We start from the raw sequence: 17,863 nt of genomic DNA on the forward strand, positions 1-17,863 counted from the left end.
CTGGAGAGGAACTATCTTCTCTAGGTGATGGAGTCCTGAGCAGGGAGCAATAGAAACTAAATGGTACCTGAGAGAACTTGTAAACAATTCTCCAGTCATTGCGATTCAATTTCCCTGCTGGCAGCGGACCTCCCATCAGTGGATTTCCAGGTGGTGTGGAGTGGCTTCAATGGGAAATCCCATTGACAAGCGGCAGGAAGATAGAATCCCACCACCAGTGAACAGCACACCACCGAGAAACACTCGGCTGGGGGACCAGAGAATCTCGCCGCTTGGAGTATACATAATCAATAGTTTGCAGGTGGCAACACTGACAAGTTGAGAAGACGGTCAGGATGACGTGTAGGATTCTTAGCTTCATCAATAAAAGCACAGATTAGAAAAGAAAAGGGGCTGCATGCTCTGCCGTCAGGATTCTCCGTTTTGCCAGCAGCCGGGGGTTTCCCGACGGCGTGGGGTTGCCCCACAATGGGAAACCCTATTGACCAGCCGGCAAAATGGAGACTCCCGACGGCGTGCTGACCCAGAAATCTGGTGCGGCGGGATGGAGAAACCCACCGAGGAAGTTTGTTTAACACAGGTAAAGCCTGTTCTGGACACCACACTGTGTGAAGGATGTGAACAATGTAGGAGTGTGTGCAGAGGGGATTTACCAGAATGTAACGAGAGGTGAAAGGCTTCAGTTCTGTGGAGAGACTGGAGGAGCTGGGATTGTCCTCTTCACAGCAGAGGTGAAGGGGAGGTTCGATACAAACGTTCAAAATCTTTAAGGGTTGCATTTTCCAATCCCTCCCACAACGAGAACCATCATGGGTGGAGCGGACAATTTAATGGACCATTAAAACGTCCTTTGACCTTGGGGGGGAATTTTCGGCACCTGGGTCGATGGGACCAGGAAATTCCACCCGAAGGATTTTGATAAGAGTAAATGATACAGTGACAGAAGGATCGGAAATTGGAGGATAAATATTTATGGTGATTGGCAATAGAACCAGAGGTGACATGCAGAAACATGTCTTTTAGTAGTGTTCCGAAACACATTGGGCGTCATTCTCCGACCCCCCGCCGGGTCGGAGAATGGCCGTTGGCCGCCGTGAATCCCGCCCCCGCCCCCGCCGAAGTCGGGAGATTGGGCGGGGGCGGGAATCGGGCCGCGCCGGTTGGCGGGACGCCCCGCTCAATTCTCCGGCCCGGATGGGCCGAAGTCCCGCCCAGAAATTGCCTGTCCCGCCGGCGTAAATCAAAGCTGGTATTTACCGGCGGGACCAGGCGGCGTGGGCGGGCTTCGGGGTCCTGGGGGGGGCGCGGGGCGATCTGACCCCGGGGGCTGCCCCCACGGTGGCCTGGCCCGCGATCGGGGCCCACCGATCCGCGGGCGGGCCTGTGCTGTGGGGGCACTCTTTCCCTTCCGCCTCCGCCACGGCCTCCACCATGGCGGAGGCGGAAGAGACTCTCCCCACTGCGCATGCGCGGGAAGCTGTCGGCGGCCGCGGACGCTCCCGCGCATGCGCCGCATTTCCACGCCAGCTGGCGGGGCACCAAACGCCATTTCCGCCAGCTGGCGGAAATGGCGTTTGGTGCCCCGCCAGCTGGCACGGAAATGGGGCGCAATCCCTCCGGTGTCGGCCTAGCCCCTCAATGTTGGGGCTCGGCCCCCAAAGATGCGGAGCATTCCGCACCTTTGGGCCGGCGCGATGCCTGTCTGATTGGCGTCGTTTTTGGCGCCAGTCAGCGGACATCGCGCCATTGGGGGAGAATTTCGCCCAATGTCTGAAAGGATGGTGGAAGGAGATCCAGTGATAACTATCTATGAAAACTTGCAAAGGAATAAAATGCTAGGCTATGGAGAAAGAGAAGAGGGTTGGAACGAATTGAATAGCTATCTCAAAGAGCTTTCACAAACAGAATGCGCTGAATGGCCTCCTGCTATGCTGTATCATTTTCTGACTGTAGGATAAAGGGTTAGTAAAGGAATATGCTAATGTATGACGTAGATGATGATATCACTGACATCAGTCAGTCATGTTTAGGTTGGAACATCATGCCTAGGAGGAACATGGCTACTCTGTAACCTGTTTGGATATAATACTGATAAACAAGTATTAAGCAAGTAACAGATTATGGCAGCAGTCTTTTCAGTAACCAAGATTCACGCCAAGATTCACAGATCAGAAGGACCATCTCAAACATGGTGGCAGCGGTGGCAACATCGACGTAAATAATACATCGATAGTATTGATGTAACCAGGAAGTAAAGAAAATTCTGATGACAGCTTTTACTTATGACTCGGTAGAAAGAGAAGGCACACTGGAGAGAGTTAATGATACCCATACTTGGTGAGTAGTCCCTGCTCTACCCCACCAATTTGACTGTCTCAGAGGCCTAAAGAGATAACAGCAGTGGGAGTTATAGAAACACCGTGCTGAATTCTTCACTTCGCGATGCCAGACGGACGATTTGCGATCGGGCGGAGAATCGCACAAAATTGAAAAATTGTGGTTTGCGGCCAGCACTGATTCCGGTGCTATGCTGCGGTCCCTCGTTGGTGTCAGAATCAAAGTTCATACCCCATGCCGGCGGGTCCATGCAAAACCGTCATTTGCATGAATTTTAATATGATTAACGGCTCAGGCATTTCATGCTCCACTCTTCTGCAATCCGCAAGTCTTGCTAGCATGAATTAGTGCAAGTATTTACAAGCGAGGACTGGGCACCATGGCTGCAGAGGCAGAGCGAGAGGCTAAAAACACTCTCAAAAAGCCTCAACAAGTTTGGGCTTGTTGAGGGGTGGCTGCCCAGGCCAAGGGCAGTAGTAGGGAACAACTTGGTGCCAGGTCCTTGGACGCGGGATGTTTTCCTCGGCATCGAGATAACCTGGCTCAGACAACCATTGCTGCGTTTTTTAAACACACCCATTTGGTGCTACTTACAGGCTCCTGGCTGCCACACAGCTGAATGCTGCCTGTGTCCTTTGAATGCTCAGAAGGCGTGACGGAGAAGCTGGCCAGTGTGGTACCACCTCGAGGATTAAAGCAGTGGTGAAATACTACTGCTGCTGTATATATAAAATTGTAAATAAAGTTATTATCTTTTGGCTCTACAAACTCGTGCTGGATTCTTCGTGGCACTCACAAAAGTCCCCCAGTAGTTGACATTTCCACCCGGTAAAAAATTGTCTGACTATCCACTCTGTCCATGTCAATAATAATTTTGTAAACCGCTATCAGGGAGCCCATCAACCTCTGTCGTTCCAGTGAAAACAATCTGAGTTTATCCAACTTCTCCTCATAGCTAATACCCTCCAGACCAGGGAATATCCTGGTGAACCTCTTCTGTACCCTCTCCAAAGCATCCTCTGGTAGGGTGGTGACCAGAATTGGCCGCAATTGGTAAAGATGCTGCAGCTGAATCTTTAGTGCTACTAAAGCTGTGGAACCCTGTGCAGCAAATTTATCTCCGAGTTATTTGCCTACAGGAAAATCATTTTCATTTGTCAGCTCAAGATGGTGCTGTCTTGTCTCCATATCTTCAGCAATTCATTCCGTTGCCTAGAGTGGAGCAACCTCACACAGAGAGATGTGTGGCTCTCTTACCACTGCCTACAGAAAGTAGAGTCTTTCCAACATACCACTGGGAGATCATCTCTTTTCTTTTCCTGAAATTCTTTCAGGAAATTTGTTGGATTTTCCTTCATCCTCCAGATTCATTGGAATCTCAGATCTTCGATCCTTGTCAGTCTTCGATAAAGTGGTGAATGACATCCATCAAAGGATCCATGGCTGTGACAGCCTTCCCTGGATTATTCATCTTCCCAAGGTATTTCCCTGTGTGCTGCTAGGGAGAAACAGGTTCCAAAAGAAGTCCTAATTCTTCTCTTCAATTGCGAGAGAGTCCAAAGGTTGATGTTCTTCACTCTTCTCTCTTGGACTAATCTTTTGTTGAGAAGCCTTGCAATTCAACCATCTGGAACCCCACGTGCCGCTGAACAGCAATATTGCTAAATTGCTGTCCCATTCTGCTAAGGATGATGTCCTCTGAGGCAAAGGAGAAACTTCACATGTCTCCACGACATTGTGCCTAAGGGCCGAGAATGGTGGTCCAAATCCCTCGGACCTGTGACTTGGAAAGGAGGGAAAGAGTTGGGTAGAAGATGTAGTTGTAAAAAAGGGAGTTACAGAAATGCAAATAGTTAAAGATATAGATCAATATTTTTGCTAGAAAGCAGGTAGTATACTTGAGAGGATTGACTTATGAGAGAGACTGAGTAGACTGAGACTATACTCATTTGAATTTCAAAGAATATGGGGGGATCTTATAGAAATATATAAAATTATGAAGGGAATAGATAAGATAAGAGCAGGGAGGTTGTTTCCACTGACGGGTGAAACTAGAACTCGGGGGCATAGCTTCAAAATAAGGAGCAGATTTAGGACTGAGTTGAGGAGGAACATCTTCACTCAAAGGGTTGTGAATCTGTGGAGTTCGCTGCCAGTGAAGCAGTTGTGGCTACCTCGTTGAATGGTTTTAAGGCAAAGATAGATACATTTTTGAACAGTAAAGGAATGAAGGGTTATGGTGAGGGTAAGTGGAGCTGAGTCTACAAAAATTTCAGCCATGATCTTATTGAATGGCGGAACAGGTTTGAGAAGCCAGATGGCCTACTACTGCTCCTAGTTCTTACGTTCTTATGTTCTTACTTGGGGAGAAGTGTAGTATAAAGGAGTAACAGAAGGAACTGTTTCTCCCAGAATTTCTAGAAGTGTGCCAACCTCACCACTCAATAACGATGTAAAGAATTATCGCACATGCTGATATATGACCAACATGATGATGATGTGGAGATGCCGGCGTTGGACTGGGGTGAGCACAGTCAGAAGTCTTACAACACCAGGTTAGAGTCCAACAGGTTTGTTTTGAATCACTAGCTTTCGGAGCGCAGCTTCTTCCTCTGTGCCTACATGATGATGATGCATCTCTATGTATTAGACTCTGTCGAGAGAGAGAAGTTGGAACATTATGCTCAGGAGAAATATGCCTACTCTGTGACAGATGTAGTACCAAGCAAGTACTGGAGTTACCAAGAACCATGTCTAGAGTCTACATCAAAAGGACCACCTCAAAACAATACTAATCTTCCAATTAGAGCTCAACCATTCAGGGGGGATGGAAGAAAGCCTTTTTATACATAGAGGGTAGCGGAACTGGAACTCACTCCCTCATAATCTGTCAAAATCCTGGAACTCCCTCCCTAACAGCACTGTGGGTCTACTTAGACCACATGGCCTGCAGCAGTTCAAGAAGGCAGTTCACCACCATCATCTCAAGGGCAATTAAGGATGGGCAACAACTGCTGGTCGAGGCAGCAATGCCCACATCCTGTGAAAGAATAATTTTTATAAAGCTGAAACTGCATCTATCAACCTGAACTCCAGTATGAAGGGAAAGATTTGTCTTCATGCCTGAAAGAGGGTCCTCTTTAAATGGAAGTGTTAGGATGCCGGATGAGAATCCAACTATTTGCAATTTATAAAACTGTGAAGAAAGATGACTGCACCTCAGGAGTGATAACACTGACCAATGGGTATCTGTTATATTAAAACAAACTTTAGTTTAAACACAGCATTAACCACATTAGCAAAAAAGAAATAACTTTACCGATAACAGTTGCAACAGTTCTTCAGTAAAAGGAAAAACTTTGGGCGAGATCTACTGGCTGCGTTATGCCCGAAAGGCAGCGTGACGCAATGTGACCGGTCGATGCTGGGTGATCCCTCTTCCAGGATCTAACCAGCTCGCCGCACCTCGCTAGATCCAGCGTGATCTCGCGAGACGTGCGACGTGAATCCTGCCCATTATGAACTGGATCACTTTTTGGCAAATCTGCATATTAAAGTAAGCCAGCAATTCGCATTGTAATATGCATTCCCACGATCTAGCCAAGGCATGAAATCTTGGACGAATGCTGTTCAGTGCCGGTCCCCATAAACTGGGTCGAGATAGAAAGGCACTTATGGGGATCTCCAAGGTGAACAGAGGCCCCCAGGTGCTTTCCCTTTGGACTGGGTGGAACCCTGGCACTTCTGGTGTCACATTGGCACTGTCAGCCATTCCCCTGGCAGTGCCTGCCTGGTACCCTGGCAGTACCACCTGGGTGTCAGCCTGGCACTGCAAGGTGCCCAGGTGACATTGCCAGCTGGCAGGGGTAATGCCATAGTGCCAGTCTGACACTGTCAAGGTACCCAGGTAGCATTGCCAGCTGGCTGGGGCACTGCCACGGTGCCAGGTTGGCATTTTTCCCGTGCTGCGGATCAGGCGCGAGTGGGTGCAGGGAGGTGTGGGAGAGCCTGAGGGCTCCCTTATCAGTGAGTTGGGCTTGGGAGGGTTCGGGGTGCGTGCCGGGGGGTTGAGAGATTGGGATACCATTTAAAAATGGCTTCACAATTTCTCCCTGTGCTGCGGAGTTCTGGCAAGCGGAGCTCGGCAGTGCAGAAAATGGGACCAAGTGCGGCCTCGACCACACGTTCCCCACTGAGGCCCCCAATCTACCCAAATGGCCATTCGATTACGTGGTGTTTCTTAACGCTCTGAGCGTCAGGAAACACGCGGCTAATCGCGCGCTACTGGACTGTGTTCACATTTGGGTAGATTGGGCCCTTTATCTTACTCCCTACACCTGGCATAGTCCAATTAACCAAACCAATATATTGTTCAAATACCACTTGTAAGTAAAGTTAACAATCAGGTTTACTTGCTTTTCTCTGAGCAGAGACCTTGGAGAAACCTTTCAGGGGCAAACTGAAAGACATTTCTTGGCAGAGTAAAATCCCATGGCAAACTGAAGCGCCAGACAAACCTGGCCTCACTTTCATAACCCCTTAATCACAGCTTTAGCAGGCATACTGGCTGTATGCATTGTAAACACATTTTAAAAATTACATTACTACAACAAATATAAAATATGACAATTTCTTACATTCATCACAGAAGTGAAAGGTAGAATTTTGAAGTCAGTCATGCAGAATCATACAGTACAAAAGGCAATCATTCACCCCACCATGCTGAGAATTATCCCATTATTTTGTGTCCCCTGCTCCTGCCCAGATAGTCCTTCCGTTTGGACATGTGAAATATTTTCTCATATTTTCATGAATCATATTGACTCTTGCACTCAGAGTGTTTATGAATGTTTTCTCTCTCAACAGATTTACAGCAGCTTTTGTTAGTGCAATTTATCATCTGCAATCCAGATGTTGTTTAATTAGGGATAATGTTGGGATCATAGTATAGCGAGCGTCACCTTTGTCCTAATATTTGCTACAAGTACAGAAATATGTTTACAGAATTAAACATAATCCTGAGCTGTGCTACAATTTTGAGTTGGTTAGGAACATTATGCTCGGGTTAGGGATTTTGTAGCCTGAAAATGCTTGAAATATCTCGTGGCAAATCCATGGAAAACGAGTCAGGAACAAACTTGACGGTGTGACAACCATATAATAATAAAACATAAATATACGGAACCATGTCTGTAATACCTGTTTCAGTAGCTTCTCTGGGAGTTCTCGGAAAGACGTTTAAAATAGCACAGCTTTCATTTACTGTAAATAACCAACGGAATTTGCCCTTTTGTTCCCTCATGGCGTCTGCATTAAGTTTGCACTTGATGCTCTGCACATTTGGTGTTTATAATGCCTGATTTTGCATTATGGACCTCCCTCTAACAATTTTGTACAACCTACAACATTGCAGTCAGAAAATATACAATCATTCCTTGAAAATTCTTTTTGATCTCAGGATTTATAGTCAAACTTGAAGTTGCATATCAAAGGGTCAATAGATCTTGTTAGACCTCTTGACACCGAAAAATAATGAGTAGAGGGCAAATTTAATGATTTAGTGCTTCTGACACAGAGCTTCATTGTAACTTATTGGGCAGAAATTGCACAGCGAAAGGGTCAAGCACATTCACCTCTACGTTTAAATTTGCAATATGTGGTCCCATTGTATGAAGGTCTGCAACTGAAATACTAGTTCATACTATTCATCTCCATTAAGAAGAGCTACTATTTATAGAGCCTCTTACCATGTCTCTCAAAAATATTTCAAAAGACTTTGCCTGCACTGAATTAATTCTTAGAAGTAGTTTTGGCTCAGGTTATTTAAGCGGACAAGGCAACTTGTGTACACAAAGAAAAATCCACATCAGCAACAACATTAATCTATTTTTTAGTGGAGACAGACATGTTCTCCAGGATGCCACTGCACTCCCTGATCATGCATGCATTAATACCTCAGTGAACAACCAGATTATGTGCCTTAATGTTTCAGCTGAAAACTGGCACCACTTGACTGCCATGTCAAGCAGGGGCAGCACGGTAGCATTGTGGATAGCACAATTGCTTCACAGCTCCAGGGTCCCAGGTTCGATTTCGGCTTGGGTCACTGTCTGTGTGGAGTCTGCACATCCTCCCCGTGTGTGTGTGGGTTTCCTCCGAGTGCTCCGGTTTCCTCCCACAGTCCAAAGATGTGCAGGTTAGGTGGATTGGCCATGCTAAATTGCCCTTAGTGTCCAAAATTGCCCTTAGTGTTGGGTGGGGTTACTGGGTTATGGGGATAGAATGGAGGTGTTGACCTTGGGTAGGGTGCTCTTTCCAAGAGCTGGTGCAGACTCGATGGGCCGACTAGCCTCCTTCTGCACTGTAAATTCTATGATCTATGTGTCAGCCTCTGTTATGGGGGGAGGAATTTAGCTTATTGCCACCTGTTTTACTAGCATTAAACCTCTGAATTTTGTGCCGCATTCTGACACTGGCCTGTGGCCAAACTGAATCAGAAGTGAATGAGAACCAGATTGGGCTCTGTGCCCCCCAGGATCGCTTCACTTTCACCAGGGTTGACCCGGCCTGATGGGCAGTTCAGCATGGAAACCAGTGGAACAGCCAGTCTCCAGAGCCAGCGACAAATGAGGCATGAGGTTGATGAGCTTCAGGCGGGCACGCACTGTCCTTCCCCCCCCTTAACATTGTGCCTGTTTCAAACACTAATCACATTTCTCTCCCATGTCTTTATATGAGGTTTAAATCCACAGATTTCTGACTCAGGTGTAAGAATGCTTCCAACTGTGCCAAGATGCCACTTGAAGTATGTCACCTAAACAGTACACTTGATAGGGTACAAATCTGTGAACCCGAAAACTGTAAGAAATAGGAGCAGGAGTAGTCCATTCATCCCCTTGAGCCTAACCGGTCATTCAATAAGAAGATGGTTTTCTAGCCTCTTCAGCCCAGGAAAACAGCTTCTCAGCATCTAGCCTTTCAAACCCTCTCAGAATCTTACAGGCTTCATTTTTCCAAGCTCGATTCCATTCAAAATAGATTAGAGGACATCAGTCACATTCACCAAAGGAAAACTTTCTTATTCCAAGATTCAATCAATCAGACTTTCACTGGGTGGCACAGTGATTAGCACTATTGCTTCACAGCGCCAGGGTCCCAGGTTCAATTCCGGCTTGGGTCACTGTCTGTGAGGAATCTGCATGTTCTCTTCGAGTCTGCGTGTGTTTCCTCCGGGTGCTCCTGTTTCCTCCCTTAAGTCCCAAAAGACAGGCTATTAGGTAATTTGGACATTCTGAATTCTCCCTCTGTGTACCCGAACAGGCGCCGGAATGTGGCGACTAGGGACTTCTCACGGTAACTTCATTGCAGTGCAATTGTAAGCATACTTGTGACAATAAAGATTATTAAATTATTAAATGTTCTACCTCAGCCCACATTATCCTCGTTTCCTCTGATTCCCCCAGTATCCCAAAACTCTATTGATCCCTGACTGCATATATACAATGTCTTGGGAAGTATAGGGCGATAGTGGGTGATAATTGATCCGGAGTCCATTTTGATCTAAACCCAATTTTATTTTCCATACAACCAGAGCTCTAGCAATTTAAGGTAACTTTCCGCACCCAGACACAACCAATGTTTAAGTAAAGTCTGCTTTGGGTGGAACAGGCAGCTCACAATCATAAACGTTTGAAAATACTCAGGATGGTTATAAGTTACTGGGGGCTCGGTGAACGCAGTTGGTGGATGGTTGCTAATTGATGCAGAGCGAAGCAAACTGCACAGGCTCAATTTCCATACTGGCTGAGGTTATCCATGAGGGCCCCACCTTCTCAACCTTGCCCCTCACCTGAGGTGTGGTTCCCCTCAGGTTAAATCACCACCAGTCTCTCAAACGGAGAGAGCAGCCTATGGTCCTGAGGGACAATAGCGACTTTCATTTCACTGTATAAAAATACTGTAAACTGATTAATGTAAATGCATGAATTGTCTAAATTAGAACTTCCATAAACACTTAATTGTGCTTGGCACCTGAACAACATTTCAAAGTAAGACCTGAACCTCTGAAGAAGAGAGGCTACTGTTATGTTTGTGGACAATGGTAAGAAATGAATCAGTGTACGACACAACATCTCGTTCAAAATCAGTTATTTAATGTTGAATAAACTGTGGGTAGATTAAACTATTGCTAACCAAACTGCGGAGCTTCTAACAATGCTATTAACAGCTCCTGTAACTCTGGTCAAGACTGGTTTTGTTCGGTTCCAGTGTCATGTTCCTCTTGCATGACACCTATTGGTCGGAGGCTATATAGACTTGCCATATACTCTGTTAGATACACTGTTACTGCATATCATTACAGCTCCAGGAAAAGAGTAATAATAATCTGGGGCAAGGGGATCAGTTTTGGGTTGTTCTAGGAAGAGCAGCCACAATGGGCTGAATGGGCACCTTGTTTTGCAAATCTCTAAGGTTCTACGGATCCCTCTGTTGAAATTCTATTTGTTATCAAGCGGCCATAACCCACTTTTAGCCTAGCATAGATGAGGGAGCTCAGTGTTGAGTGGCAATGAAGAATTATAAGACCATAAGGCCACAAGGAATAGGAATAGGAGTAGGCCATTCAGCCCTTCGAGCCCACTCCGCCATTTAATAAGATCATGGCTGATCTAACATTCACTAACGCCCACTATCCTGCCTTATCTCTGCAACTCTTAATTCCCCTGATTAATTAACTGATTAATAACCTATCCATTTCAGCCTTGAAAATGTTCAAGGATTCAACCTCCACTGCTTCCTGGGGTAAAGAATTCCAAAAAGTCACCAAGAAATTAACAATGTGTGCAGTAGTTTAATAAGCAGAGTAAATGCATTAAAAATACAATCTTAAGTCCTGGACTTTTGCTCCAAGGTCAGCAGTACAAAGTCAGGACATTTCCTAGCTCGGCGAACCTGATGCAGGAACGAAGTCAATCCTTAAGTGGGAATTTTCCATCCGGAAGGTGGTTGGGGCAGGCTGACCAGAAGGCCTGCCTCAGTGCCAAAGTTTAAAAAAAGACAATAAAATAAAAGAAATCCTCACCCTGGCACGGCCCCCCCCCACCGCCTCACACTCCTCATGCGCAACCAGGCCAACTCGTGCTACCTCATACCCTCCACCCACCCTCCCATAACCCCAATGCCTTCCATTCCCCTCCATGCCAACCCATGCCTCTGTATTCCCCCCATGCATAACCCTCAGAACCTCCAAGCCAATTTGTGCCACTTTACCCACAGCAAGTGGTGTTTTTTCACATTTTCCAAACATTTAAAGGGCAAGACCTTTTAATTCTTTGACAGCTCCCTGTGACTGCTGGTCTTGGCAGGTCCTCTTGGCAGCTTTGACAAGGCTCTTTGACAGGTGCTTCTAACAGTTTGGACATTCCATTTTAACATGTCTATTGACAGTTCCAATGAGCTTGACAGCAATAGGTTATGGACTTTTATGCACATGAATGCCTACTTTTAACAATTCCACAGGGCATCTGAACTCCACCAAAGATGCCCCAGGACCAGATCCAAATATGTATCTTATCTCTCCAAAGGTTTTCTAAGCAAATCTACAAATATTAGACTTGGGGGCGGGATTCTCCGGCGTTGTCCACCCGGCGACCGGAGAATCCCACCTGAGGTCAATGGACTTCTCCATTGTCCGCGGCTCGCCCAAGGCGTTCCTGTGGCAGGCGGGGTGGAAGAATGCAGCCCTTGCTCTTACCTGGTGTAATCTGCACACTCCTGGTTTTACATACAGGCATGCAGAAATCAGAATTGAATGGAGGAAGCTACTGATTTCAATGACTAGCTGCTTCTGTCATACAATGCTGAGTTTATCCAGCATTTTTGTTTTTTATTGAAGACTTGCTGCACAGACTCAGCATTGTTTTGGAGGCTTACCAAATGCACTCTGATATTACTGGTATCCTTGCAAAGAGTCCTATTGCATGCAAGACGATAAACCTCAACATGGCTCGTGCTAAAATTATTCTTCATAGGTGAATGTGGAGAGTGAGACTTGGAAAGTTATTTGACTGAGGAAGGCACCACAGCTCACAAAGTAACAACAATTTCTATTTCTGTGGTGAGCAGGATTCTACGTTTGGGAGACTGGGTGAGGTTCTCCAGTCACGTGTTCATCGGTGCTCTGTCCTGGCCGGCAGCGACATCCTCTGTTCCCGCCACCTGCCCATCATGGCCATCCCATAGCGCCGGATAAACTGCGGGCATGGATGCGCTGCCGACGGAAAAAAAAATCCCACCAGCGGCGAACCACCGTGCCCATCCGCAGACTCCCGACCAGAAGTGCAGGACCCCGTATCCGCAGCCAGAGCTGCGAGAACCGCTCCGTGGTCCTGCTAGCCCCCTGCAGGTTGGAGTGTATGTTCTCCCACCAGAGGAGAATTGCTATTGATTTGCACTCCCAATGGGAGCACAAATCTTGAAGCAATTAAGTATCCCTCACAATGCAAATCTATGCATGGGGAGGAATATGAGGGATTCCCGCTACCAGGTCACCATTTTGAGGGGGCAGCCCAATAGCCGTGTCCTGCGGCCGGCCAACTCCAACCCCTCACCACACATCGGCCTTGCAGCCCCCGCCGCGCATCACAAAGAAGCCCACTCACCCCCGAATTTTCGGAGTGCCCCCCCCCTCCCTAAGTGACCCGACCCCCCCCCCCCCCCCCCCTGCTCCCCGGGACCTCCCAAATAGGGAGCCCCCAAGAGGCCTCCAAAATAAGGAGATCCCCCTGCGAGCATCTGAATAATGAAACTCCTGAGGCACACCCTAAACAGGGAGACCCCCAGGGACCCCATAAGTAAGGCCCCCCCCCCAGAGATCCCCGAAATAGAGAGACACCCTACAGGGACCCTCTAATTAGTGGGAACCCCAGAGGGGCTTCTTAACTAGAAGGACCCTCTCCCCTCACAGACCCACTCAGAAAAGAGATCCCTGACTGTAAGCTGGAGAGTAATACAGACAGGGGCAGTGGAAGAAACTACAACTGTCAAACTCACCTGGAAGCAACACATGTCCATTCCTGGAAAGAGAGTAGCTCTGAACTGTGTTTAAACCCCTCAGAACCATGAGCTGCAAGCCATTCATTCATTTCTGGTAGTAGGCTGTGATTGACAGCTTGCTCAAAACAGCTGTTAGCCTTGCTTCATTTATCTTCTTCATGATAAGTAAGCCTAAGCGCCGAAACCACAATGTTCACAAACAACAAACACTTCAAAGAGAGTTAAGTGTATTCCAATCACTCCCCTTCACCTTGAGTGAGTTTGAAGTGCTGAGCTGGAAATTGACAGAACTTGGGCGGGATTCTTTAATAATGGGGCTATGTCCCCACGGCAGTACCAAAACGTGGGCGTTTCACTCTGGACTTTCCTTAAGAAAGTCCAGAGTGATTCTCCAACATGCAGGGGGCTAGCAGGACCACGGAGTGGTTCTCGCAGCTCTGGCTGCGGATACGGGGTCCTGCACTTCCGGTCGGGAGTCTGCGGATGGGCACGGTGGTGGCCTGCTGCGGCTGCGCCATGCGCGATGGGGGACTCAGAGCTGCACCAAAAATGTAGGCCTCCCCCGAGATCGTACGTGCCCACGGATCGGTACCACCCGATCGCCCCCCCCCCTAGCCATCTGTGAGGCTCCTCCCGGTGGAGGATCCTCCCAGCCCCCACCAGGGGACTGAGCCCGCAGCCGCCACCGGCCATTCCCGACAGGCAAAACATGGTTAGAACCACGCCTTTGGGAATCTGTCAATGGCCCCCTACCCGTGCCGCATAGACTGCGCACACGCAATTCACGGTGATTCTCTGGACACCGGAAAATCCCGGGAGCGGCGTCACACTGGATTTCGGTGTCAAGGCCCATTCTCCGCTGATCGCGATTTCGACGCGGAGGCTCGGAGAATACCACCCCTTAACTCTCTTTGAAGTGGTTGATGGAGTCCAAAGCTCCGGAATGGAGTTGTTTGCAAGGACCAAAGACAATGGGTGGAAATTTCCTGGATATCGGCAAAGGCCGATAGCAGGAAGGGAAATTGACTTTGAAGCCCCCAACAGTAATACCAGTTTTCTCTGCCGTATCATTCTGGATTTAGGCTTAAAAATATAAAAGGACGGGCCCCATGGCATAACGCCATCAACTTAGTCCCTTGAAGATTGGGAAACCATTTTTAAAGGTGGTCACTGCACACCATAGTTCACTTGAGACTCCTCTACCTACACCTCCGCATTCCCCTCTGGTGCTGCCCACTGGCACTGCCTATCCCATGACCCTCCTGCCCTGAGCAATGTGTGCTAGCGAGCGGGAATTGCCGTGAGCTTTCTGCCGCTCGGCCCAGCGAGGCCGGCAACGCTATTCAACGTTAATTGGTCCACTTAACGAGACCCCATGGGCTTCTCGCCCTCGCCCTCGCCCTCCCCCCACTAACAGGTTTGAGCAACACTTCAACAGCACTTGCACAGCCAACCCCAGCCAGCTCGCAGCCATGGCGCCGAGAAGATCGGCCCCAAGATTCAGTAATGTGGACCTGGTGAGGTTCCTAGATGTAGCCAAGGCCAGGAGGGATGTCCTGTTCCCCCGAGGGTCCTGGATAGTGAGTCACGGGGCAGCCAGTGCTGCCTGGGATGAGGTGACGGCCGCTGTGAGCTTAGGGAGTGTGACCAGGAGGACTGGCCTCCAGTGCAGTAAGAATGTCAATGACCTACACTGGGCAGCACAGGTAAGTTGACCCAACAACCCCCCCCTCCCCTCCCAACCCCCGTCCCCCCCCCACCGAGACCTTTCGTCTCCCAAGTGAGCATACACCCCTCCAACTCTCCATGCAGCCCCCAATCATCCCTTCACCCTCCCTCTCCTTTCAAACCCCCTCAACACTTTCTTCACACACACCCTCCTGCCACTGTGAACCACCCATGTGGCTAACGCTGCCCTCTCTGTGCCTTCATTGGCAAGCTCTTGCACAATCACTGGGAGAGGGCCCAAACTAGCAGAGGAGTGCCGGACTTAAGAATCCTCACCACCTTCGAGGAACGGGCCCTGGAGGTGACGGGGGTGGCCAAGGTCACCAACGCGGAGGTTGGTGGAAACCGCAGAGGTGAGGATCCACCGGGCCCTACTCGGAGATCCTGTCAAATCTAAGTTGTTATTGCCCCAGAGGATACCTACCAGTGGCAACGAAGGCCACAGGATGAGGTAAGCAGCTGGCTGCTCCACTTCAGATATGCATCCTGGGGACACACGTAACGCATCCTGGGGACACACCTAGATGTAGCAGTAGAGCAAGGAAGGCGAAGCATGTAGAGGATCACTGAGAGCACTGGCAGAGGAGGGAGAGGGGGAGAGGGTGCGGTGATAGGTAGGGGTGAGGGGGTGGTGGGGGAGTGCAGCGGCACCATCAGGAGTGGGGAATTGTATGACACAACTGTATGACGCCTCTGTCACTTTCTTCCGTAATACGGCCCGATGTCCGACCCCTTGGCCCATCTGTGCAGGCATCCCCCCCTCGCTGGGGACATATCCCAGAGCTGTGTCCCATCCCCTGGTTGTTTGGGTGTTTACTGCTGAATGTGCGGTGTTGCTTCCCGCAGTGTTGAGGCCCAGTGTCCATGCATCAAGGTGTCATTGGGGTGGCAAGCAATGAGTCCCAAATGCCCACCCACGGGAATTAACTTGGGTTGTGTGAAGTCCTCACTTAACCACGATTGCCAATTCCCTATTAGCGATAGCCTTCAGCTGCATGGCCAGAGGCCTCGGCAGTAGGTGGGGGTCATGGGTGGTCGATGGGGCAGACGGGCAGGCTCTAAGGTTGCTCCCGGAACGGGTAGACATGTCTATTGTCATTTCTCCCCCTCCTTCACCATCTCTGATTGAAGTGTCAATCACCGCCCCTATCCTTTGGCGTTCCCTTGACAAAACCCTTTGCCTTGCCACCTCCTTCTGATCTCTAAAAAAATATTATTTCGGTTGTAGGTCTGGTCACCTTCTCTATTCCCTGCCTGGTGATCAACGCTTTTCAAAGTAATGTTTTCTTGCTTGAAATGCACCATATAAATCTTGATGTTAATTAGGATGCTTTTTTATTGGGTGCCAATTTGAGCTCCATCAGGAGGTAGACAGCAGGAAGAATTGTAACGAGGGAGAAACAAGAGAGGCAACTTCAGTAGAGCAATGTATAATAATCTCTATTCGTGTCACAAGTAGGCTTACATTAACACTGCAATGAAGTTACTGTGAAAATCCCCTAGTCGCCACACTCCGGCGCCTGTTCAGATCACCTGAGAATTCAGAATGTCCAATTCACCTAACAAGCATGTTTTTCGGGACTTGTGGGAGGAAACCGGAGCACCCGGAGGAAACCCATGCAGACACGGGGAGAACGTGCCGACTCAGCAAAGACAGTGACCCAAGCCAGGTATCGAACCTGGGACCCTGGCGCTGTGAAGCAACAGTGCCAACCATTGTGCTACCATGCCACCCATATTTACTTATACATGAGGAGCTGAACATCAGTACAAGCATTTGATGTTCTGACAATAATAAAACATTGAGAAAGAGTGAGATAGACCAGAAAATAATGACGGAGTGCAAACGTTGAGACATTCGGTGTGAAAAAGGCACTGGAAAAAAAAAACATCCTAGATATTGAAGTCTTGGATGTTCTTGGCTCTATATAATGTTAAATGATTGAGTATAAAACTGTACTCAAAGCTTCATCAGTCTTGCATTAGCTTTTGACAATTTCAGCGAGTTAACTATTATTACAGTACGGCAGGGACTGGGCTAGACCCCCAGTTTATTGTGAGGCTATTTTAATAACCTAAAACAATATTTCTGTACAGTGCAATATTACTCTATGTATTTGAAACACTGTACTTGAGATTGCTCACTGTTATTTTATTAAAATTTTCACGAGAATTTATTTTCCGATTCACTTCTAAAACTTAATGACATTATCATTTGGACAAAGTAGTTCATAAAAATCAGACTTGCCAATTATCGCGTGTGATGAACGGTTACTGTAATACTGTACCCTTGTCATCATGTAAGGTGATGCCCCCTTTAAGACCGGGCTTGGAACCCTGGGGGACTCCGCCTCCAGCTCTGCCCATCTGGGAGCCGTATATAAGAGGCCGCATTGTGCGAGGCACCTCTCTTAGCACACGTCTCGGCACCAGGCTAGTTCTTAGCTTATTAAAGCCTTCTTTATCGTTTACAATCTAAACGTCGTTATTGAGGGTACAACAATTTAATAAGCTAAACTACATCAGGATGGACGCAGGCCTAAAACCAGAGCTCAACCTGGAAGCATGGACACCGGAGGCAAAGGAAATTTTTAAATACTGGCCCCGATGCTTCGAGGCCTACCTGGACTCCTCAGAGACTCACATCCTGGGGCCACGCAAGCTGCGCCTACTCCACGCCCGGGTGAGTCACAGAATCTCCGCCACTCTCGAAAAGGCGACGACTTATGAAGAGGCAGTCGAG

Source organism: Scyliorhinus torazame, chromosome 18 (genome assembly GCF_047496885.1).
Source record: "Scyliorhinus torazame isolate Kashiwa2021f chromosome 18, sScyTor2.1, whole genome shotgun sequence".
Taxonomy (NCBI): Eukaryota; Metazoa; Chordata; class Chondrichthyes; order Carcharhiniformes; family Scyliorhinidae; genus Scyliorhinus; species Scyliorhinus torazame.